Source organism: Triturus cristatus, chromosome 11 (genome assembly GCF_964204655.1).
Source record: "Triturus cristatus chromosome 11, aTriCri1.1, whole genome shotgun sequence".
NCBI lineage: Eukaryota > Metazoa > Chordata > Amphibia > Caudata > Salamandridae > Triturus > Triturus cristatus.
Genome location: NC_140594.1, coordinates 302,268,393 through 302,292,717, shown reverse-complemented (window position 1 = coordinate 302,292,717; position 24,325 = coordinate 302,268,393). Strand labels below are relative to the sequence as shown.

General features: G+C 46.5%; 1 protein-coding gene across 1 annotated transcript in view; it reads left to right on the top strand.

The window, feature by feature from the left end:
- Positions 1-23,914, top strand: part of RBM19 (RNA binding motif protein 19) — a 420,351-nt gene extending 396,437 nt beyond the window's left edge. The window contains exon 25 of the mRNA XM_085635231.1: positions 23,413-23,914. The gene's annotated coding sequence lies outside the window, so the exon portion shown is untranslated. The remainder of the gene's footprint in view (positions 1-23,412) is intronic.
- Positions 23,915-24,325: the final 411 nt, after the last annotated feature.

Below are 24,325 nucleotides of genomic sequence, written 5' to 3'. Positions count from 1 at the left end.
TTCTAGGTTGTGGGGTGTGAGTAAAGGGCATGAAGGAAAATAGTGTTTCCTGAGTCCAGGAGATGCTGGAGAGGGATGGCCTTGCAAGAGTGGCGTGGGTGGGGCAACTACTCACACTGTCCTGCAAACATCCATGAAACCAGGGATTTCAAGCACACAGATACTCTATGTTTTATACACACACACACACCTCACCCCCATCCCAAATACACATTCACAGTCACATTCTCCCTATATGTTGATTTGGATTTACAAGATATACAAAAGAAACACCATTGGACTACCAACTTACTTCCAGTCAGCAGTGCCATTACTGACCATGGAGGAACGTGAAAAGAGGTACATGTCCAGTGTTTTTCAGCCTTCGAACTTTAATATGCGTGGTATAGAAACAAACAGCTGAAAAAATGGTACATACAAGGAACTCGAAGGCGGAAAGACAAAACGTTACAAGATGGTACTCCATGAGAGGAGCATAGGACTTTCGTATTGTCATATGTGTGAAATAACTATTTTAATGTGCAGCAAACAAGTATTTATATGATCTGCACATTACAAAACACACAGAAGGCTTGCATATGTTTGGTTGCATCCAGCTATTTGATGTCTAACAAATGAACTCTGTAATAAAGCAAACCAAGCTCCAAATTAAGCAAAGTCAAAACCTCATCATCTTTTTGTCCATTTAAGATAAACAGCACACCATTAGGTCTCTTATGATTTCCCATTTAGATAACAGCAAATAACTGTGAATGACCAACAACCCAATCTACAAACCTCAAATGGTAAAGAAGCAAGTAGCTCATCAGAAGGCCACAATTGTGTTCAACATACGCATGATTGTTTAAATAGATGTCTGTGGTACTGAACACGGATACTTTCATCACTTCATGATAAGTTACTTGCTAAACACGAACGTGAGGTCTGTCAACTCCATGGTATGATCCATTGCACAGCTCAAAATTTCAAATATGAAGGAAGAAGCTTTAATGTTATGGGTCATGTTGCCGCCTGACAGAAGTTGTGGCCGATTTCACTATTGCGGTTCAACAAGTGAAAAGTCTTTGTTCTGTTTGGATATTTATCAAAACGTTTTTCAGCAAGTTTTCTTACTAACTTTGAAAATTACCTTGCTTCTAAAGAATTCCCGATGACTCCTCTTTTCTACGAAGCCTTCTCAGTGTGGTGGTTCTGGACATTTTGTCAGCCTTCCAAAGTGCTCTCAAACATGCTTGTGCTGTATGCAATGGCCCGGAACCCCTCCATACTAATGTGCAAATTTTCCCTGACGAGAGCCCACTTTCCACCTGAAGTAAGTCCTAGAAAAATTGAAGTACAGTGCCAGACAATAGAAGTGGATTTGTTTTCAACTTAACTTCGTCAGCAAGTCCTTTTTCAAAGAAACAAATTCACCTCTCCGACTGTTGGAGACATTTGGGGAAAGGCTTCATTTATGGAACGTATGTTACCCCAAGGTATATCTTCATAGAATTAGGAGAAGACCTTCTTCACAGGGCTCTGCTTTTCTGCTCAGGAGATATTCACAACAACTGACTCAAAGTGGTCGTCAAAGCGTATTTCCTACATGGCTTGATTTTAGAGAACGTCAGTCAGACAGCCTATTAATATGCTTGCAATTACAAGCCATCTTCTTGGCTATGAGGACCTTCCTCCCTAATGCTTCAAGGAAATAACAGATGATTCTGGTTTAAAACCAGCTTGGCCTCACTTGAATATGCTGGGCCCACTAAATCCCATCTTTTTAAAAGAGTAGCGGATGAGCTCTGAAAGTTGTTCTCAACCATCCTCCATTTTATTAGATTAAGAAACGTAATGTGACACCAAATTAGCTACTCTCATCACAGCCACATAACTGGAAGCTGGACGATACAGTGCCCATGCCGCTAGTCATTACTTCAAATCTTCACCAAGATGAACTGTTTGCCACCAAACTCCACTCCTCTGTTTGCCATGTCTATTTGGGTAGTGTCTGTTGAATTTCCTGAGGAATCTCCTTTTGGAACTAAGATCTCCCAAAGCGGAGTGACCTACTGTCATGTAATCGGGGAAGTTCTTTCACCCTTCTTGTCAATTTCTGAACCTGCATGAGAAGCTCCTCAGCCACTAATTTCCAAACACCTCTGCTTGTCCTGAAGAAAAAGTGATGGTTTCATTGGGATTCAGAATTATTCTTTCATTTTAGAGTACCCAAGTTACCGCAAGGCATTGCTGCTATACTCTAAAAAAACAATGTTAACTTACTCATGTGATCATTTGTGCTAGTTAATGTCACTTACGTTATAATTATCTAAACCAGTATTGCGATTGATTTTTGCTTGTTGCGGTGGCTTGCACGTATTGGTTACGAATGTATGACAGTACTACGCATACTAATACCACGCTTGCCATTACAAAGTTGGTATTACTACACTAGTACCCCTACAACGACCTACCATCACAACGCATTCTTTTACCACACAAGCCATTACAACGCAAAGGCATACACTTGGTAAAAGTGTCTATGGTAAGTTACACTCCGACCCTACCCTAAACTCTAAAAAAAAAAAAAAAAAAAAAACTACCCCTACACGACCCTCCCCCCAGTCCTCTCCCTACCCTAAAACACAAGCTTGCATGACCCCCAACCCTATTCTAAACCCTAAAACACTACCCCTGCACGACCCTCCCCCGACCCCCAGTCCTCTCCCTACCCTAAAACACTACCCTGCACAACCCCCAACCCTACCCTAAAACACTACCCCTGCACGATCCGACCCTACCCTAAACCCTAAAACACTACCCCTGCACGACCCTCCACCTAACCCCAGTCCTCTCTCTGCCCTACAACACTACCCTGCATGACCCCTGACCCCTACCCTAAACCCTAAAACACTACCCCTGCACAACCCTCCCCCAACACCCAGTCTACTCCCTACCGTAAAACACTATCCTGCATGACCCCGCGACCCTACCCTAAACCACTACCCGTGCATGACACTCCTCCAACCCCCAGTCCTCTCCCTACCCTAAAACACTACCCTGCACGACCCTACCCTTAACCCTAAAATAATACCCCTGCACGACCCTCCCTCAACTCCCAGTGCTCTCCCTACCCTAAAACACTACCCCTGCATGTCCCTCCCCCGACCCCAGTCCTCTTACTACCCTAAAACACTACCCTGCACGACCCCCCAACCCTACCCTAAAACACTACCCTGCCAGACTCCCCACCCCCTTTTACCCTAAAATAGTAACCCCCACCCCAGACACTATGCCTCCTGGTTCCTGCGGTCTAAGGGGCAGTGCATGTCGAGTCTGAGGGACGGTGCACATCATTGTGAGGAATCGGAAGAGCCTCTGTTTCCTCACAACGACGTGGATTGCCTATATTTTTTTACAACTAATGTGCTTTAACCGTACATACCTTTACAACGAAATTTGTTGTAAAGGCATGCGTGGTAAAAGCACATACCTTGTAAAACAAAATGCGTAGTAAAGACTACCCGTTGTTACAATGCATGCGTGGTAACGGCATGCGGGGTAACAGCTGCAGTGTAATGCTGTTCCCTATTGGTTACAGATGCACATAACTGAATTATTATACATAGTCAAGTTGCTTAGTTACCATTCTATAGATATGGCGTGGAGAAGTAAGACATGTTGTCTCCAAAAGCGCCACATGATCAGGCTTGTGTGTGTCGGGGCTCTAGTACCATCTGTGGTAATATCTCTAAACCGTCTAAACTTATAGTTGTGTATTCAAAATTATTAAATGTGTTTGTTCCCTTTTGCAGTTCACCACATGTTCAGAAGCATATTTCTTTACAAGGAGTTCACATTTGTGTCTGTATTTCGATTACGGTTTCAAATTATGAGTTATGAAAGACATTAGAATTACCAATTTTTTTCCAGCCCAAGATTTGCAACGGTAAACACGCATGACTGTGGGGCGAAAGCCAGGTTTTTGGGGGGGCAAATAAGCCTCTCACACAATTATTTAGCGCCTTGATGGGCAATTACTGTTTCTCAGCCAAGACTTTGGTTTGCCCCAAGTTGCACCGTATAGCGGATAGCAGGCTTTTTCCAGAGATTGTGAGTGAAGGTACAGGCCTTACCAGAAGAGCACTTAAATTGAGAAACCACCCATTAAAGCTCCATTAAAAAATAATAATAATTAAAGTAAGAAATAAATGACAACAATTGGATCAGTCACTCTAAAGATATTGATTTTTGAGTAATTTTTCTACAGCGCACGTCAACTCGACTTTAGTGTGGAAAGTCAAGGTAATTCTCTGTGCATTACCCACAAGTGGTGGCAGATGCCCCTTATCTTTCCAGGAGCACTGGACTGTCATTCATTGAATAGCAGGGCAAGTTTATTAAACTTCGTGAAATCCTGCACAGTCCACAGCTTCCAAAATTTGCAATGTTCATTCAGGGAGTCCCTGGCTTGGGATCCAAGAGCGGCACAGAGCCATTGGTCCCTCTGTGTTCATGCTAAAGCCAGTAGATGGGTCTTCACTTTTCCAGGTGGAAGCGCAGACCTTTCTGATGACACCAGGAGGTCTAATAATTCCACATTGAGGTTCCCTTTTGTACATTATCGCGCAGTAAGTGAGATTCAGTTTCACAACACTTCAAAAATGCAGTCGTGGGGGGGTGTGGCCGGGCAAGATGGCTGATCGGACGTAATCCGTTTCGGCTCCCGGTCCGCGCCAATCTCTCGGGATGAAAGCAGCCGGTATCCAGCAGCGGCACCGATGCCTAACAGAGCGGACATCGGCCCCCACCTCTAGGGCATGCGAGGAGGCTCAAATCACAGCCCTTGAGCCAGAAATGAGGCGAGTACAGAGCGGAGCCGGAGCAGCCCTGGGCCTGAACACAACGGCGGCAGCCATTTTGTGATCTGCGGTGGCGCTCGATGCGAAAAGCGCCCTTCTCCACGGCAGTGACACTGAGGCCAGGACCACCGTGACAGCGGATCCACGCCTGTTGAGTCGCACAAAGCAGAGTGACGAAGGGACAATTTGCGGTCGCTCCGCAGTGCTCAGGAAGACTGCAGGACACGGCTGACCACCCGAGGTATGCAGGGCTGGTGCAGTGTGTTGCTACGTGAAGTGTCCTGAGCCACAGCTTTAGCCGGCGCACCTTGCTGGCAGAAAGGGGCACGTTAAATCGGTCTTGCGCGTGAGCAGGGGAAAGGCGTGAAGCTGGTGTGCTCGAGAAGACTGGATGACTGATGCCTGACTTCAAGATGGCGCCTGGGAATCTCACTGGGTCTTTCGCATGTCATGCAATGGGGGCTGCCTGAGATCGGTGTTTGGCGCCCTTTTGAGCACACTGCCTGTGCGGCTGGAATCTGCCCTGCCTGCTCTTGGCGGTGCATTTGTGGGGGTTGCCCTCCTGTGTGCAGGCTGCGCCTTGGACTCTCTCGCGCCTTCTCCTTAGGAATTCGCAATCAGAAGAGTGGAGGTGCTGCGGCTGGCCCCAGGTTAGTAGCAACCTGCCCAGTGGGGGACAACGCCCTTAACTAGACACACCTGGAGGAGGAGGAGGCGGGGGACATAAAAGGAGGCGACCCACAAGCTCGAAGGGGAGATGCTGTAGAACGTGTTATACGATGCAGAGTCTGTACCCGTACCCCGAAAAAGCGGGGCGAAGTACGCCCGAAGAACATGACGATTGGTGAGGCTTCGCGGAGGACCACTGGCTTCCTATACAGGCCATCTACGGAGACCCTAACAGGGACGCAATGGCGACGGGGTTTGCGTTGGGCACGCCTCTATGCCGCCTAAGTAAACAGTGCCGAAAACCACGACAGGGGTATCCCGTTTCTTCGCTCCAGCAGATAAACTCCCATCTACAGACCACAAAGTCGACCCCGGCACAATGACTTTCACCAAAGAGGACCTTATGACCTCTCTACGCGATTTCAAAGCGGAGCTGCGGAAGGAACTCAGCCAGGACATTAAGGACTCCATGAATCAATTGAAAAGCGACCTCAATGATTGCATGGCCACCCTCCAACGAGATGTGGACTCTGTGGGAGTCAGAGTGGTGAAGTTGGAGGAACAGACCCAGGAGGTGGACAAACGCACCTCCAACATACAGGACACAGTAAGCGTCCTAAAAGACCAACTGTACCAGACACAATTGAAGGCAGAAGACCTCGAAAACAGGGCACGGCGAGACAACCTGCGAATCCGAGACCTAGAGGAGGGGGCAGAAGGGCCAGATCTGGAAGCATTCCTAGAAGGCCTCTTCGCAGAAATAATCACTCCACAAGTCCTTAAAATCAAGCTCGAGCAGGCGCACAGAGTCGGTGGCCCATCAGGCGGAGAACGGAAATGTACAAGAGATGTCCTTGCAAATTTCCAGTCCTACAAGGTGAAGGAGGCAGTCCTCTCAGCTGCTAGGAAAAAGAACGTGATCTCCTTCCAAGGGCATACCTGCAGTATCTTTCAAGACGTCTCCCCAGCAACATTAGCAAGGAGACAGCAGTTCCGACCCATCACGACCAAACTACGAGATGACAAAGTCAGGTATCGCTGGACTTACCCGTTTGGCCTGAGCTTCTAATTTACCAACAAACAACGCCACATAACAGATCTGAAGGAAGGTCTGGACTTACTAGGTCTCCCGGGTACTGAAGCTGAAACAGCGGCAGGTGACTCACAGGGGACTTGTCGAAATGGCTCGTTCGAGGCATGTGGGCTGCTGAATTCATATCTGTGCATAGATCGCCGCCTAGTGTTGGGTCCGGATGATTGCACATTGTTGTCCTGGAAGAGTCTTCGAAGTATCACGAGATAGGTGGCTCCTCCCCTGGACTACAGTGCGCATGGGCATCCTCTCCATCCTTAGATTGTTTTTTTCCGCCATTGGGTTCGGATGTGCTTATCTTAGCTCAAGTTAGGAAAATTTAGTTTAAGGCCAAAAGGCCTTTAGTTCTCGTCGGTACTGTTCCCGTTCGGTATCGACCAGTTTCTTAGTGCTTTAGCACCTTCTTCAAGCTTTTCGATCGACGATGGATTCGGGGACTCCCTTCAAGAGATGTCCTTTATGCCACGCAAAGTACCCACACATCGACGTCCACCCGGTATGCAACAAATGTCTCTCACCGGATCACGATGAGTCGAAATGTATGGCCTGCGCCCGGTTCCGCTCGAAGAAGACTCTCCGGAATCGACGGGCAGCGAGATTGGAGGCGCAGCAATCGGCGCCTGCCCCGGCCAACATCTTTAGCACCGAGGACGAAGACGCCGAGAGCGTAGAAGACGTAGACTCCAGCCCCGCTTCCGAACACGACTCACGATCGGAAGACGACGATGAGGTGATCTTTCAGGGAGAAGAAGTCGTCGAAGAGGTAGGAGACTACGATGAGGCCCTTGGGGCCGAGGAAGATAGCTCCAGCGAAGAGCTAGGCCAACCCGTCAATACGGAGGCAGAAAAAATAAGTCGTCATAAGGCTCAGGTCGAGGGATCGCCTACGGGCCTTACCCAAGATCGATCTCAAGGTTCTTCGGCCCCGCCTCCAGGCCCGGCCTCGAACATTTCACAGGAGCCATTATTATCAAAGACGACTGGATTCCCTTCAGCGAAACCGAAACCGTCCATCGCACCAGTTCCATCGAAACCGAAAGTGAAAATGGTTGCGATCGGCTCGAAGGACTCGAAGCCCTCCACTCCTTCGACGCCGGCAAAGGTCATCGGCTCCGAACGCGCCAAAAGAGATTTCGGTGCCGAGCTCACCGCAGCGGATACGGGCGCCGAGCCGAAGAAGAAGGCCCTCGGTCCCCACGCGGCGCCTCGGCCTCTGGCACCGAAGATTACGACCCAAACCACCAAAGTCAAGGTGGCCAATCCGTCTGCGTCGACGTCGAAGACAGCGGCGCCTGCCAAGTCATCGACTCCGACGAGCGTCGATACCTCCCTTCGGATCGACGACCCAATGACTGCAAAGAAGTCGGATGCCGCTTCGATGCCTACCTCCAAGGTGCCGATCGGTTCCAAGGCACCATCTGCGTTCACCGTGCAACAGGTCTCAGCATCGTTGCAACACATCAGAGACAGGGCAACCCTCCACTCCACGTCGGGTCCCGACACGCACAAGGCCGCAAAATCACACTCAGCGCCGGCGAACATCACGTTTGGGTTGCCGCCACCCACGGCGCCGAAACTGTTCGAGATTCGGACACGTGTCCGCCAAACACAGTCCCCATCCACGGACAAACGTATATCGAGCCTTCACAGGCAATATTTATCGACGCCGACACTGGTAGGTTGATGCTCCGCAAGCGGAAAATCACGCCAGAGAGGGGATTGGACTCCTACAAAATTCCTCTCAAACACAAATTGCCGGCAGGATCAGAACCAGTGCTTCATGAACACTTTCAACCCTTCCATCAGGATCCACCGTCCTTTTCTCCTACGCATTCAGAGGCAGACGCAGGAGAGGACTATGTAGGGGATGATACCACCTACCCTGGGGATATCGATCCTGATGATCACTTGCAAGACCCAGATCAGGCATGGGATGACCCCACCGACCAGGGTACCGCACCAGATACTCCCGACACGCAGCTTTATAACATAAAGACATCTCCCACAGAGGATACTGCTGCCTTTAATGCCCTCATAGAACGGGCTGCTGCCAATCATGGAGTGGAACTCCATTCTGACACTGTAGAAGAAGACTTCTTAGTGGACACTTTCGCCTCCTCTGAAAAGACTGTCAAAACTCTGCCAATGTTAAAAGGAGTTCTAAAACCTGCAAAAGACATTTTTAAAGAAACAACCAGGGCACGGGTGTTGAACCCCAGAATCGAAAAGAAATACAAGCCTGCACCCAGAGACCCTATGTACATTAGGGGTCAGTTACCTTTAGACTCCATGGTTGTTGCTAATGCTCGCAAAAGAGCCCACTCACAAACAACGGTTGATGCTCCTCCCCCAGACAAGGAGTCCAGAGTGCTGGAGACATGAGGCAAACGGATTGCAGCGCAAGTGGCAAACATCTGGCGCATTGCCAACACACAGACACTCCTGGCCCGTTATGATAGGTCCCACTACGACACACTAGAATCACTGCTACAACATTTGCCAGATGAATATAAAGAGGCAGCGGAGCTCCTTATCAGAGAGGGACAACTCCTTACCAATGCATCCATCAAATGCGCACTGGATGCAGCCGACACTGCGGCGAGGGCAATCAACACAAGCGTCACGTTGAGGAGGCACGCATGGTTGAGAATCTCAGGCTTCAAGCCTGAGATTCAGAACAATATCTTGAATCAACCGGTCAACCCAGACTATTTATTTGGCCTTGAAGTTGACACTACCCTCGAAAAAATTAAGAAAGACACTGACACTGCAAAATCAATGGGGACTCTGCAGACGCAGCAGTTTCGTAGTGGCTCCTTTCGTCGCCCCGGGAATAGAGGAGCAGCTAGAGGTCAGGGGTCACGGCAGCAGTACAATAAAGGGGGCACACAAAGTACCTATGATAAAACCACCAGAGGTGGATATCGCGGATCCAGCACCAAAGGCAGAGGACGTGGGTACGGCAACACCAGGTCCTCCCCCAAAAACAAACAGTGACACCCTCTCCCTGCCCCCCGACCACATAACACCTGTCGGGGGGAGACTCCAACAGTTCCTGTCAGTCTGGAAATCCATCACCACAGACAGGTGGGTCAGGGACATTATCCAGCCCGGTTACTGTCTCGAATTAACGTCCACTCCACCCAACATATCGCCAAAGCACCGTCCTATGTCCGTAGAGCACTTGGCATTATTGCAGCAGGAAGTGCTAAGTATGCTGCAAAAAGGTGCAATAGAAGTCGTGCCCGTCAACCAACAGGGGACAGGGGTGTACTCTCTGTACTTCTTAATCCCAAAAAAGGACGGTTCGCTCAGACCTATACTAGACCTGAGACCCCTCAACCACTACATTCTCTCAGAGCATTTCCATATGCTCACCCTACAGCAGGTTCTACCGCTCCTCAGTCAGGGAGACTTCCTAGCCACACTGGACTTGAAAGATGCGTATTTCCACATAACAACAGCACCCAGGGTCTTTACCAAGTGCCTAGCAACAGTGGCTGCACATCTACGGAGACAACACATTCACGTCTTCCCTTACCTGGACAACTGGCTTGTTCAGGCAAAGTCAGCCCAGCAATGTGCCAGCCACATGTCCCTCACCATTCACCTTCTTCACAGTCTGGGATTCTCACTAAATTACCCAAAATCACATCTCCGACCCGCACACGTACGACAGTACCTGGGCGCGACCATAAACACTCTGGCAGCCACAGCTCAGCCAAATTTAGTGAAGATCAACAGCATGCAACTGCTGATCTCAAAGTTCAAACCTCAACACTCCCTTCCTGCACGAGTGTTCATGCAGTTGATAGGCATGATGGCCTCCTGCATTTTCATAGTCCCGCACGCGAGACTACATATGCGCCCGCTTCAGGAGTCCTTGGCACGTCAATGGAATCAGGCTCAAGGACAATTAAAAGACCTAGTGTTGGTGAGCGGTCAGGCATACAACTCTCTGCATTGGTGGAATCCACAAAACCTTTGCAAGGGCCGACCGTTCCAAGAGCCTGTTCCACAAATAATACTGACAGCGGACGCCTCTCTCCAGGGTTGGGGAGCTCATGTACTCACTTACACAGTGCAGGGACTATGGACAACACAACAAAAGAAGATGCACATCAACGTTCTGGAACTGATGGCAATCTTCCTAGCCATGAAGGCATTCAAAGTACACTTGTGCAACAAAGTCGTGTTGATCCGGACGGACAACATGACTGACATGTACTACATACAGAATCAGGGAGGAACACACTCTCCACAGTTGTCTCATCTGGCTCAGAGCATGTGGAAGTGGGCCATTCAGAGGAACATATTCCTCATGGCGGAACACCTCCCCGGCAAGGACAACCAGATGGCGGATCTGCTCAGCAGACACAGCCACCAGATGCACGAGTGGGAGCTACACCCGTCAGTACTCCAACCGTACTTCCAACAGTGGGGTCATCCAGAGATAGACCTATTCGCCACAAACGAAAACGCAAAATGCCAAAGCTTTGCCGCCAGGTTCCCACATCCGCAGTCACAGGGCAATGCGATATGGATGAACTGGTCTGGCAGATTTGCGTACGCTTTTCCCCCAGCGCCATTAATACCGCTAGTGGCACGCTAACTGCGACAACACTCACTGACACTCATCCTAGTTGCTCCCACATGGGCGCGCCAACCATGGTACACCACCTTTCTAGAACTTTCCGTAGTGCCGCATCAAAGTCTGCGGATCAAATCCGCACTTTTAACGCAGAACCATGACGAAATTCAGCACCCAGATCCGCAACAGCTGAAGTCTTAGAGTTTGGCTACCTAAACCTGCCACCTGACTGTATGGACATCATCAAGGAGGCCAGGAGACCCACTACCAGAGCTTGCTATGCGGCCAAATGGAAGAGGTTTGTCATTTACTGCAACAACAATGACATTAACCCGCTGGACGCATCCATTCAAAACATCATCTGTTACCTCTTACACTTATACCGATGCAATCTGGCATACAACTCAATACGTATCCATTTAACCGCGATAGCAGCCTATCTTCAAAACAGGCAGCACCTCTCTTTATTCAGAGTGCCTGCCATCAAAGCCTTCTTGGAGGGACTCAAACGAGTAATTCCCCCAAGACACCCACCGGCACCGGTGTGGAACCTCAATGTGGTCCTCACCAGATTAATGGGTCCACCCTTTGAACCTCTCCATTCATGCGAGATTCAATTCCTCACCTGGAAAGTAGCTTTCTTAGTGGCAATCACTTTGTTACGAAGAGTTGGTGAACTCCAGGCACTAACCATTCAAGAGCCATTCATACAGGTTCACAGAAACAGAGTTGCACTACGTACCAACCCCAAATTCATGCCCAAAGTGATATCGCAGTTCCACAAGAATCAAACTATTGAACTGCCTGTTTTCTTTCCAAGTCCACAAAATGTCGCAGAGAGAATGCTCCATACACTAGATGTAAAGAGGGCCCTCATGTACTATATAGACAGAACTAAGGACTTTAGGAAAACAAAACAACTTTTCGTTGCCTTTTCTCCACAACACAAGGGCAACGCCATTTCCAAAGCAGGCATAGCCAGATGGATCGTTAAATGTATTCAAATTTGCTATCAAAAAGCTAAACGCACATTAACGATTCCCCCACGAGCCCACTCAACACGAAAGTTAGGGGTGTCCATGGCTTTCCTAGGAAACATTCCTTTACAGGAAATATGTAGAGCAGCCACATGGTCCACTATACATACATTTACCAAACACTACTGTGTAGATGTACACTCAAAACAGCAGGCAGCTGTAGGACAGGCTGTTCTCAAAACTCTTTTTCAGACTGCTGCAGCTGGCACGGGCAGCCGCCGCTAATGGAGGGACTGCTATATAATCTATGCACAGATATGAATTCAGCAGCCCACATGCCTCGAACTGAATATGCTACTTACCAGTATGCATCTGTTCTTGGCATGTAGGGCTGCTGACATTCATATCGCCCACCCTCCTCCCCGGCGCCTGTAGCGGCTGCAGCACTCAGAATTACTGTATAGCATGGTCATCACTTACTGTATCTACTCCATCACTGCCACAATGGCGAAAAACAATCTAAGGATGGAGAGGATGCCCATGCGCACTGTAGTCCAGGGGAGGAGCCACCTATCTCGTGATACTTCGAAGACTCTTCCAGGACAACAATGTGCAATCATCCGGACCCAACACTAGGCGGCGATCTATGCACAGGTATGAATGTCAGCAGCCCTACATGCCAAGAACAGATGCATACTGGTAAGTAGCATATTCAATCCTCCGCGAAATGGTCCATGTCCACTAGAGGAGGCCACAAATGAGAACTTTGCTGATCTGCTTGTGATCATACGACTACAGGGGCATCGATCCAGGTTTCTGTACATGGAGAGTCATATCAACATAAGCGAAGACCTGGTCTGCTTGTTCTCCTGGAGGGTCTTTGAGTTGGGAGAACCCGGACGCTGCTTCAGGGTAGTGACTAATGTATCCGGCAACCTGTGCTCCATGGAAGCCCCCCGAGGTGGGCGCAGCCGGGAACTCTGGTCACGCCATCCATCAGTCCATCTGAGTAGGTGATTCCACCTACAGTCGAGGATCCATCTTCCACTCGACAGATGTTCCTGTAGGTATTATCGGGGGTTATGTTTTTTCTTTTTCTACCTAAGTTTTGGGGAGGGGGCAGGAGGGGGTATGTATGGTGGTGGCAATTTCTACTCAATCAACATGAGGGCATTATGGCAGATGCTTGTAGTCTACAGCAGGTGCATGGAGGTAGTCTTCCCACAATGTATACTACAAAGACGCGAGGGAGTGGTGCTAGGCGAGGGAGGTGTGGGTGCCATTGGGGAAGATGGTAATTACTATAGCCACGTGGAACGTTAGGGGCCTCAACTCCCCGCAGAAGAGGCAAAAGGTTTGGAAGTACCTCACAGATCACCACTTTGATATAGTGGCACTCTAAGAGACACACCTCCAGAAAGCTGACGAATTGAGGCTTAAGCACAAAATGTACACCCTTATTTTTAGAGCTTCAGCACATACCAAGCACAGGGGGGGGTGGCACTACTATTTCAGGCCTGGACGAAATTCCAACCGCTAGATATCCAGTCAGACAAGGAGGGAAGGATGGTCCTGGTTAAAGGCTCACTGAGGGGCACACTATCCACCTTTATAGCAGCGTATGCGCCAAACGCGGGGCAAAGGAGCTTTCTCCATACCTTACTCGATAAAATGGAGCACTTTGTAGAAGGGCCAACGATTTTAATGGGGGACTTCAACCTTACTTGGCAACCCGATTTAGACAGCACTCACTCACACAGATCTGACACTGGCTCCTTTCCTGCAGAAATCAAGCAAAGAATGCATGACTTTGGGCTGCGGGACGCTTGGCGTACTTTATATCCCCAAAATAGGGACTACACATTTTATTCGCACGTCCACCACACCTACTCATGCTTAGACTATATTTTTATCAACCAAAGACTGGTGGGCAAGCTTAGTGAGACCAAGATCTTCCCCCTTGCCATTTCGGATCACTGTCCGCTATCGCTCTGCTTACAGTGTGGATCTGCCCCAACTACATCCCCCAAATGGTACTTGCCGGTCTCTCTTACACGAGACCGTGTACTGCATACTGAATTAAGGGACACAGTTACAGAGTACTTTAAGATGAACAGGCCTGAAGGCACCTCCCTGAGTACTAATTGGGACGCCTTTAAGGCGGTTATTCGAGAGAAGTGTATAGAACTTAACTCCACTCTGAATAAACGACGAGCGCAGGAAAGGGAAGGACTAGAGAGAGGAATAGAACAGGCGGAGCAGGCACACAAGACCAATCCCAGCAGGGTGACTCTGCGCTCCCTCAGGGCACTGCGCAGCAAGCTAAAGGCAATCTATAACAACAGGGCAGAGTATACGCTCTTAAAACTACGCCATGCTCAAGGGAACAGAATAGGCAAACACTTAGCGAGGCAACTAAGAGAGAAACGAGGAGGGAATACATTGGGGGCTTGTGAGATGAGAATAATGACCTAGTTCACTCAGATAGGGAAAAGGCGGACCTCTTTGAGGCATTCTATAAGACACTCTACATCAAGGAACCCAAAGACCTGGACCTGCAGGATAGCTATCTGCGGGCCCTGTGGTTCCCCCTAATCTCACAAGCCACGAATGATAATCTGACGGCCCCTATCACTATGGAAGAGGTGGGTGCGACCATCTTAAACTACACAAAGCCCCAGGGCCGGACGGCCTCACAGCCCACTTTTATAAAACCTTTGCCCCCGACCTCATCCCTCACCTCACACGCCTTTTTAACCAGATGGCAGAGACAGGTGATGTGACCCCCTCGATTGCCGAATCTGTGGTCACGGTCATTCCCAAGCCTGGGAAAACTGTACAGCTCTGTGCTTCTTACTGTCCAATAGCTCTCTTAAATTTAGATGCAAAACTGTACTCTACTATCCTTGCTAACCGGCTACAGGACTTGATGTCAGACCTGATCCACCCCGATCAGTCTGGTTTTATCAAAGGGCGGCAGACACACGATAATATTAGATGTACAATACATCTAATTGAGAAACCCAACAAAAGGGAGATATCAGCGGTCTTGGTGGGGCTGGATGCCGAGACCATTTGATCGGGTGGGTTGGGCGTTCCTCTTTCGCGTCCTTACGGCTTTCGGCTTCGCAGACAAATTCATCCGCATGATTAAGGCCAACTACTCACAACCCAGCCCAGGTCAATGGAGTGCTTTCGGCCCCGTTCTCCCTTACGAGAGGCACTAGACAGGGGTGCCCTTTGTCACCCCTGCTATTTGCACTGAGTATTGAACCATTCACAATGTCCATCCAAAATAACATGGCGATTAAGGGCATACCCTTCGGGGGGGACGATCACAAAATTTCGCTCTTCGCGGACGATGTGCTCCTGAAACTCGCAGACCCATCGCACTATCTCCCAGCCCTGCAACTGGAACATGCCAAATTCGAAGTTGTAGCCACTTCTAGGTCAATCTCACCAAACCCTATGTACTTAATCTAACTCTACCGGACGCCGAGACGCGCGCTATACAATCCCAATCCCCTATGCAGTGGTGTAGCCGCTCCCTTAAATACTTGGGGATTCAACTAACACCTCGAGTAGAAGGGCTCTGTAAAGCCAATTTCCCGACCGCCCTCCTCCAAATACAGAATGACCTTAAGCGGTGGAAACCCTTATTCATTTCCTTGCTTGGCTGCCTCCACGCTGTCAAGATGACCCTGCTTCCCAAATTGATGTATATTTTTCAGGCCCTACCTATAGACCTAGATGCGGCTTTTCTGCCTAAAATCAAGTTCTTGATCACAAAGTTCATTTGGCAAGGAGGGCAGGCTCTATTATCCTTCTCCATTCTGCGGCGCCCTAGAGCGAAAGGGGGGGTGGGGCTGCCAGATATAGGTTTATATTACAAAGCGGCGCAATTACGGATTGTTACAGAGTGGTTTAAATGGTAATCTGGGAAGCATTGCCTTCATATGGACAGAGGAGTGGCGGGGAGGACGGTGTGGGACCTGATTTGGAGACCCAAAAAAGAGTGACCAGCGAATGTGTACATTAGCACCCCCACGTGCACTATACTGAAGGTGTGGGACTCCATATCAAGAGATGAGCCCTGGACCACATTCCCTTCACCATACACCCCGATCCATTTTAACCCAGCCTTTCTACCAGCTCTGCACGAAGGCCCGTTCGACGCCTGGAGAGAGGGGGACTGCATTATGCTGGATCACTTATTCCATAATTATGACGTCCTAACCTTTGAAAATTGCAGACGGGAATTCCACTTACCACCAGATGAGCACTTCCACTACCTTCAACTGCGCCACTGGCCACTCACCCCTCACATACGAGATAATGCCACTAGGGAGAAAACAGGGTTTGAGAAGTATGTGGGAACAGTGGGTTCCATGAAAGGGGTGATCTCCTTCCTCTACAATTATCTTCTTTCCACCACACACGCGGCTCAACCTAGATACATGGCTGTGTGGGAGGGCATGCTGCAGCGAGACATACATGACAGGGAATGGACGGCACTCTGGTCTGATATATCGAAATTCAATCACTCCTTAGAGCTCAGGGAAGCACATTTAAAAACTCTAATGAACTGGTACCTTCACCCTGCCAAACTCAAGCAAATCTTCCCAAACACTTCCGATAGATGTTGGAGGGGCTGTGGGCTTCTGGGTGATTTCCAACATATCTGGTGGGACTGTCTCACCATACGTCCCTTCTGGGAGGAAATCTTGGCACAACTTAAAACGATGTTGGGATAACCTATACCGACCACCATGGAGGGAATCCTCCTAGGTATTCAAGATCCCTCTCTCGAACACCAGACCAGGGCCAACAAAGCCATCATGTGGACGTGTATAGGTGCAGCGAAACTAACAATCACAGCAGCGTGGAAGAGGAAGGCAGCCCCTACCCTCTCAATATGATACGCGCTCCTCTGGAAACTCCGCTACCTAGAAAGAATGGCGGACATATTCCGAGACGACTACACAAGAATTTGAATATAAGTGGGGTCCATTAGTCACCTTCCTTATACGGGGTCTACCGCTGACGGTGTGCCCCCCGTCCCTTAGGGACATGCATCTCTTTCAATTCTAACAATCTATGCTTCCGCCCAGCCATAAACCCAGCCTTCATCAGTAGAGTCACCACCACACACCTTGTCAGAGGGCATAGGGGGATTCTTGGGTTAATAGTTTTGTATTGTTTTTTCTTTTTTTTTTTTGAGTACCTTCCCGGTTGAAAGGATGGAGTGTTAATTCGTCACGAAGCTATGGACTGTGAAACCACATAGTAGAGGGAAGGACATACCAAGCCTATGATCTGTTTGAAACTGTATTGATCACTATAGATTGTCTCCTTTCCACAGCTTGATACAACAGTGTCCCAGACATGATTCTCGACTTTGCCTTCAAGTGACATGTTGTATTGTACTTTATGAATCTGATGCTCCTGTTATTGTACAGCAACTACTGTATACTTCACAAAATGCTAATAAACATACGTTATACAAAAAATGCAGTCGTCGTTACACTAACCCATTGGTCTTTCCTCTGAAGAGTTTTATCTTATGTGTTTTTAATCACTAAAGTAACAGGAGATTTCCTTCCCCATCCCTTGTAACATGTTCATTCATTGGCCGCAGCTACCATCTCTTCCATAAATTACAGCAGTTTCCTTCTTGCTGGTTTGTTGAAGTTCTGACACACATGTTTGTGGGATGGCGGTTTTCACATAGTGTTCACACTTACAGATGTACTCTGACTGCAGTGTCTGGCACCTTTGGTTATAGTCCAACATGGCAGAGATGGGTGGATGTCCCTACACTAATCTCCGTTTCTGACCACTCCCAGGTTTACCACCACTTCACTTACTTTGAAAACCCTTGAAAGTAAGTGAACAACCATAAGCTTTTCCGAAATTCTAAACTTAGTTTCTGCCAGCCTTTTTGTTTCACCCTGGCGGTCTTCTTCTTCATGGTTGACTTCCACTTGCTGTTTATTCTTTGTTTCACCTGTTACCGCTTGCTGGCACCCTTCCTCCGTCAGTGGTGTTGGTCTTGGATGGTTGCCCTTGTTTTCCTGTTGTGGGCAATGCCTTCTACTTCCTACTCTTATCTGGCATTGTGTTGTTGTTTTCCAGCCTTTCTGTCTCCACCCCCTTTACTATTGAACAATAGGATGTATTATCTCAGTCCCTCTTTGGTCACCTCTGTTCTTGGAGTATCCTTCGTTCCTCCACTTCTCATGCTCCCACTCACTGGCAGAGAACGTGGGTTACCTGCTGTGGACTGGTATACTTTTGCTTACCCTGTATGACTTGTCTCTACAGGAATTAATGTTTTTTTGTATATTTATTCTTCTCTACATTTATCTTTGTATGTATATGTCTCTGCATGTATACAATCATCTATTCTAGTGCTGCTTTGGAAAGTCTGTTGTATGGGGGAAAATAAAGCCCTTTGGTCAACCAGAATGCCTTTTGGGCTCTTAGAGTCTATTAGCTGACCGTTTTCCTAAAAGATTTGTGACATCTTAAAAATCTGTGCAACAGTTTGCAAAATACAAATCATCAGCATCTAGAAGACCTTGAGCATTTACAGAGAATCTAATCACCTGCACCCAAGATTCAGCGTGACTCGATAGCTACTGAAGCTGGTACTTCTCATTCACCACAATTTGGCATTGTAATCCTTTTTTTCCCACTTTGAACCAGCAGCTTCTACGACGGATCCAACCTCATCTCACATAAGGTTCTTGTGTTCGCCTCTCTTGTGATTTGACTCTTAGCACCCAGCTCAGCACAGCTCAACAGGTACAACTATGCATTTGAAAATAGGTTCAATAAGAGTTCTAGGTCAATCTATGTTTTTTATCCAGTTACTTTTCTCATTATTTAAAAGTTAGAACACACAACTGGCTCGGTCATTTCTTTAAATTAGGACCGTTTTTTGCTGAAGAATTAAAATTGGTCCAGTTTTGATCATTTATGCTCCTGAATAGTCTTAAATTGTTTTTCTTTTTTTATTTAAATATAGTTTGACATTTTTTATTTATTTTAAGAGTACTGTAATCTAAATTATGACAAACACTTTTCCTAAAAGTAGTGTCTTGGTGTTTAACCAGCGTTACGAAAACTAACTCTAGGGATGCCTTATAGAAAATATGTTTACGTTGGCAGACATGACTGTGTGACATGGCCCGAGAGGCTGGTTCTTAACAAACTAGGATCGATTACGTTGACTCTCAGGTTCCTGATTGCCAGTCCGTTCTGGTAGCAAACTGAAATGCAAGCACCGGAAGATGATTTAATGTTCCTTTTTGTAAATGTCTGATAGAAGCATGTATGCCTATGTTTTGTGAAAGAGAATTTAGGACATCTCCCCCAAGACACTTGTGTAAACTTGTGATGATTTTGAAAAGTAAGTATGTTATGTCCTTAACAAAGAGCCATGGCAGCACGTTTCTTCACACTAAGATCTTTTGTATAGTAACTTTAATAGCGTGCTTACCTGTGGTGTTCCCGAAGTGCTTGGCTACATAATGAATATACAAAACAGTGTAGGGTGTGTGGTTGGAAGGGTGTTGTTTTTTTTGATCCTCTGTGGCAAATGTTTTCATGTCCTGTGTGAGGATCACAGAGGTATGGTTATCCTGTTACGGGACACAGCGCTGAACAGTGTGGTGGATGAAAAGACAGATAGACAGTTTAGAGTTTCTAGTAAGCTGGCAGCTCTCATCAGGTCTACAGGTTCTTTTTTTGGTATTTCTTATGATAGAATTCAGTTGGTAACCGCACAGGGCTGTCCAGTGTGGGATTTGTGTTTGTTTACGATCCTGAGCACTCATAGGTTGGAGGGAGGTATGGTCTGGAGATTTGCTAGGGTGAACTTGATTACAATCATCCCTTGTATGGTTCTCATTTTGCGATGTCAAGTAGCAGTCATAGTATGTAGTTAATTGGGACCTGTAGTTGTGGACTAAATTAGAATTGCCAGCAGTATGTGGCAGGTCTCTTCAGTTATTCAGTGCATGTTCAGTTGATGATGGGTTGTTTATTGCTGTGGACTGTTACATTACTGGGCCATAGACAAGACATTGCAAGTGTGAGACGGCGAAGCAGCTTAGAGGAATTGATATGCAGTCCTTTTTAACTACGATCGACTGCACAAATGCTAAATGATATGGTATTTGTTTTTAGTGAGGACCAGCAGCATTGTGTTTTTTTTATTTTACTATATAATGCCCTGATTAGACCCAGGGCAGCCCTTCATAAATCACCTGGGCAGAAGGGCTGTTCCATATCTGTGGACTGTAGATTGTTCTTTAAGGAGTGATTATTGTTGCGAGTTCTATTTCAGGGTTATGGGATGTACTAAGTTTGAAAACAGTCATGTGTTCACCTCTTTTCTGAACTGTAAATCCTTCTGTATGCCTCGAATCTTGACTAGTAGTGAGTTTCAAAGTTTGTCCTCTTATACTGAGAAAACAGTACCACCTATGGATTTCTTATAGTAAGGCAGCATGACAATCCATGGTACAAGCCTGGAGCTCAGTGTCCTATTGTTGGCTTTGCTTGGATTCAATTTGTAAATGTTGTGGTCCTTTTCATTGTAAGACTCTGGGCGATACAGAGTGCCTCAAACATTGGTCATCTAGCTGCAGATATTGGAGTGCTTGCAGGACTGGTGTCATGTGTTCTCTGGGGCAGAGGTGGAGAAAGAGTCTTGCAACAACATTTTGGATCTGTTATATTTTGGATTTGCTTATGATGAAAGTGGGGGTGCCACGGTGTAATCTTTTTGCATATTCGAACTTGGACTCTGAGGATATATTGTAGCTGGAAAGATACATTGCAGTGTTTTCATTGTGCAGAAGGTGCTCTGTTACCTTGTTGGTATGTGTAGGTCTGAATCTATCCATCTGGTCCTATGGCTCTTGATGTGGTTGGAAAGCCTCAAGTTCCTTGGACCATAAGGCATTAGGGTGCTGTTTGTGCCATTGTCCACAGGTCATGGTCTCTGTTTTACTGGTGTTGTGTTTTAAGGGATTAGTCCTCCTCCATGCATTTAAGACATAGAGGAAGTCATCAAGGCTTGATTTGTAGAGGTCTACTGTGTCATTTGTGAATCATCTGCATAGTTGTACCAGTTGAGGATGATTGGTCTAATTAGGTCTGGAAAGGGTGTTCGATGTAAAAAAAGAGAGCATATGTAATGGACCCCTGAGTGACACCACAATGTTGCGTTTGAGGGGTTGATATGGAAGGTGGGAGGTACACATGCTGTGTCTGTTTTTGAAGTATGAGGCAATTCATTTCAGAGCGTTTTACAGTATTCTGTGATGGAATCTTTTTAGTAGCATATGATGGTGGACAGTGACAGATGCCACTGATAAGTCCAGAAGCAACAGAGTGACCGCTCCATTTTTGTCTACTGTAGATTTGAGGTCATGCCATATGGATAAGAGCACTACCTCTGTTCCTCTGTCTGGTCTGACATCAAGTTGTTTTCCTCTGTAAGCCTGAAAAGTTGAGGAAAACTGCTCTTTCAAATATTTTACATAGAAATGGGTCATTGGAGGCTGGTTTGTAGTTTGCAGGGTTTGGTGGGTTGAGGTTCTTCTTGAGACGTGGTCTGATGTAGGAGGTTTTTAATCCAGGGGGAAAAGATCATAGATATATAGGGAATGGTGGAGTAAGGACCTCCCCTGTGCAGAATATGCGATTGACATCTAAAGGTGCTGGGTTTGAAGGTGGTTCTTATGGTCTGCTTGTGATTATAATATCTCACAGTTCTTTTTCTGACTTGGTAATAAAATGATTAGGTGGTGGAAGTTGGGTGTAGTCCTTATTTGTATGTTTTCCTTCTTTGTGGTGATTGAGTGATTTGTAGGGGAGTGTTAGCCATGTTTTCCTTTTTTTAAATTGCTCTTTATTTTTTGATTTTTCACATAAAGTACAGAGGCCGATTGTGTAATCGAGATGGTGAAAAATTACAACTACTACCATGAGAATGATTCAAAAATGACATCCGCACGCTACACAGGACATTACAGAAACACATAGCAACCCAGTAAAGCAACTTCCCCCCCACCCACACTCCCACCCCATTACCTCATCCAGCTAATATTGGCAGCAAGAGTAGTAGAAGTGGCTCTGCGTGTGGTGGTGCATGAGAAAGTGGTGCAAGTGCATCTGATCAGATATAGAAGGATCTAATATGTGCCTAATGTGCCTGTTGTATCAGCAAATGTGCGGCCTCCTCTTTTCGAATCCTCCATCTCCTGACAAGTACAGTCTTTGTGTACCTTTGGTTTTACATGAATTTATGGCATTATCATGGTAGGCAAAAGAAAATGGGACAATGCAACTCTTTGCAACTTCCAATCTACTGAACAAGGACAACATATTTGAAAGAAAGGTTTTTCCAGATGGCTAGGTTTTTGCACCTAATTTCTTAGCCAAAGAGGTTTTAGTACCAACTCTTATAGAAGCATGACTTCAACTGTTTCTCTATTTGGCAGTGACCCCCTTTTTGTAAAAGTTGCAGAATGCCCGCTTGTTAAATCAGTTAGCAGAATCTACCAATTTAACTGATGGCATACCGACTTCAGCGATGGTGGGCTAATTATCTGATCCGTCACTATGGAGCTATTCCGCTAAAAGGTGTAGGAGCTTCCTTGTGTAGTACTTTCCAAGCAACAAAATCTAAAGCAAGACACATGCTGAAGAAGCATATTCACTTATCTTTAACAATCATTTTTTGGTGCAAAGGTCTTGTTTTGCTCGACATTGCGATCTTCCCGACCTCTTCTTGTGGAATCAGGATGCAAACTATTCTGCTTTTATAGACTTTTGCAGATCATATGTCGATTAACAAAATGATTACAGTTGAAGATGTCAAGAAACTGTGAAATGTAAGAGCATAGGCCTTCATCCAGAAAATCTCAGCAGGATGTCTACACCGAATAATTTGTTTATTAATAACAAAATATATTCTCTCCTTATTGTTACAGCCTTTGCTCATTGAGGGTGTCTCAGATCTCAGAGACTGGCATCTCTCATACAGCCAATATTTTAAGTAAAAAATCTCTTATCCTTTCACTGTACATGTAGTATGGTAATAGTTCTATTTCTTTGACCGATACTTTCGGCTACCTATTTGTGATTACCATGTGTGTTAACACTATATTGTTACTAGGGCAGTCTAACCCGTGTCTTTCTTTATTGTGTTTTCCTTTCGTGCAGAAACCGTTCACAATCTTCTGACTAAAGCAGAGCTGTTGTCAAAGGGAACAAGAAGTGCAACTAATACAGATAGTTGTCCAGAGCCCCTGCATCATCAAGTGACCTGACACAGCCTGTAAGATGAGATGAGAATGGACATGCTTTGTTGACCTGGCCTTTGGCATTCATTTCTCAATTCAGAGATTGAGTGCACTGTAACAGTTGACTGGCCATGTTGGCTCTTTTAATGAGGACACGATAACGCAGCTAGTCATCTTGCCATTTCAGGCCCCCTGTATATAATGTTTGCGACAGCAGCCTTTTCCAAGTAAACTAATATTCTTTTAATCATATTTTAATTGTGTTAATTGTATAAGCAGTGTAAATTAAAAAAAGATCAGCAATGCTTCAGTACAATCCAAGGAATGTAAAGATCGTCTAACAATTTTTCTTCTTTTACTTTCATTGTTCCTTTTATAATTGGAATTGTTCCTGTCACGATTGAAATGTACTTAATGTTTAATTGCAGCCTTTGTTTTATCAATTTCTAAATCTCTGTAAGGCCTTTGTCTACTCACCATAGTTTAAAGCTTACAAAACGTAAGCTGTTTTCACATTGGTAGTCCAGAGCATGTTATGCTCGAAGACAGAGACAAGGTATATCTTGAATACCTGAACTTACCAAAACTACAAAATTCCTGAGGATCGCATTCCAAATTTTGGCTTCAAAAGTCCATATTTATCCTTCCAACATAAGGATACAAAACTGGGTGGATTGTCATGGAATTGAAAGCACAAATTGGATTCAGAATAGACTTGTGCACATATAAAGGAGATGGTATCCATGTGATTTTGTTTTAGCAGATTGCTGAATATCATAGCGTGTTAAAAAGTTAGTATTGAGTTAAAGGGTCTTAGAAAGTGGATAGAACTA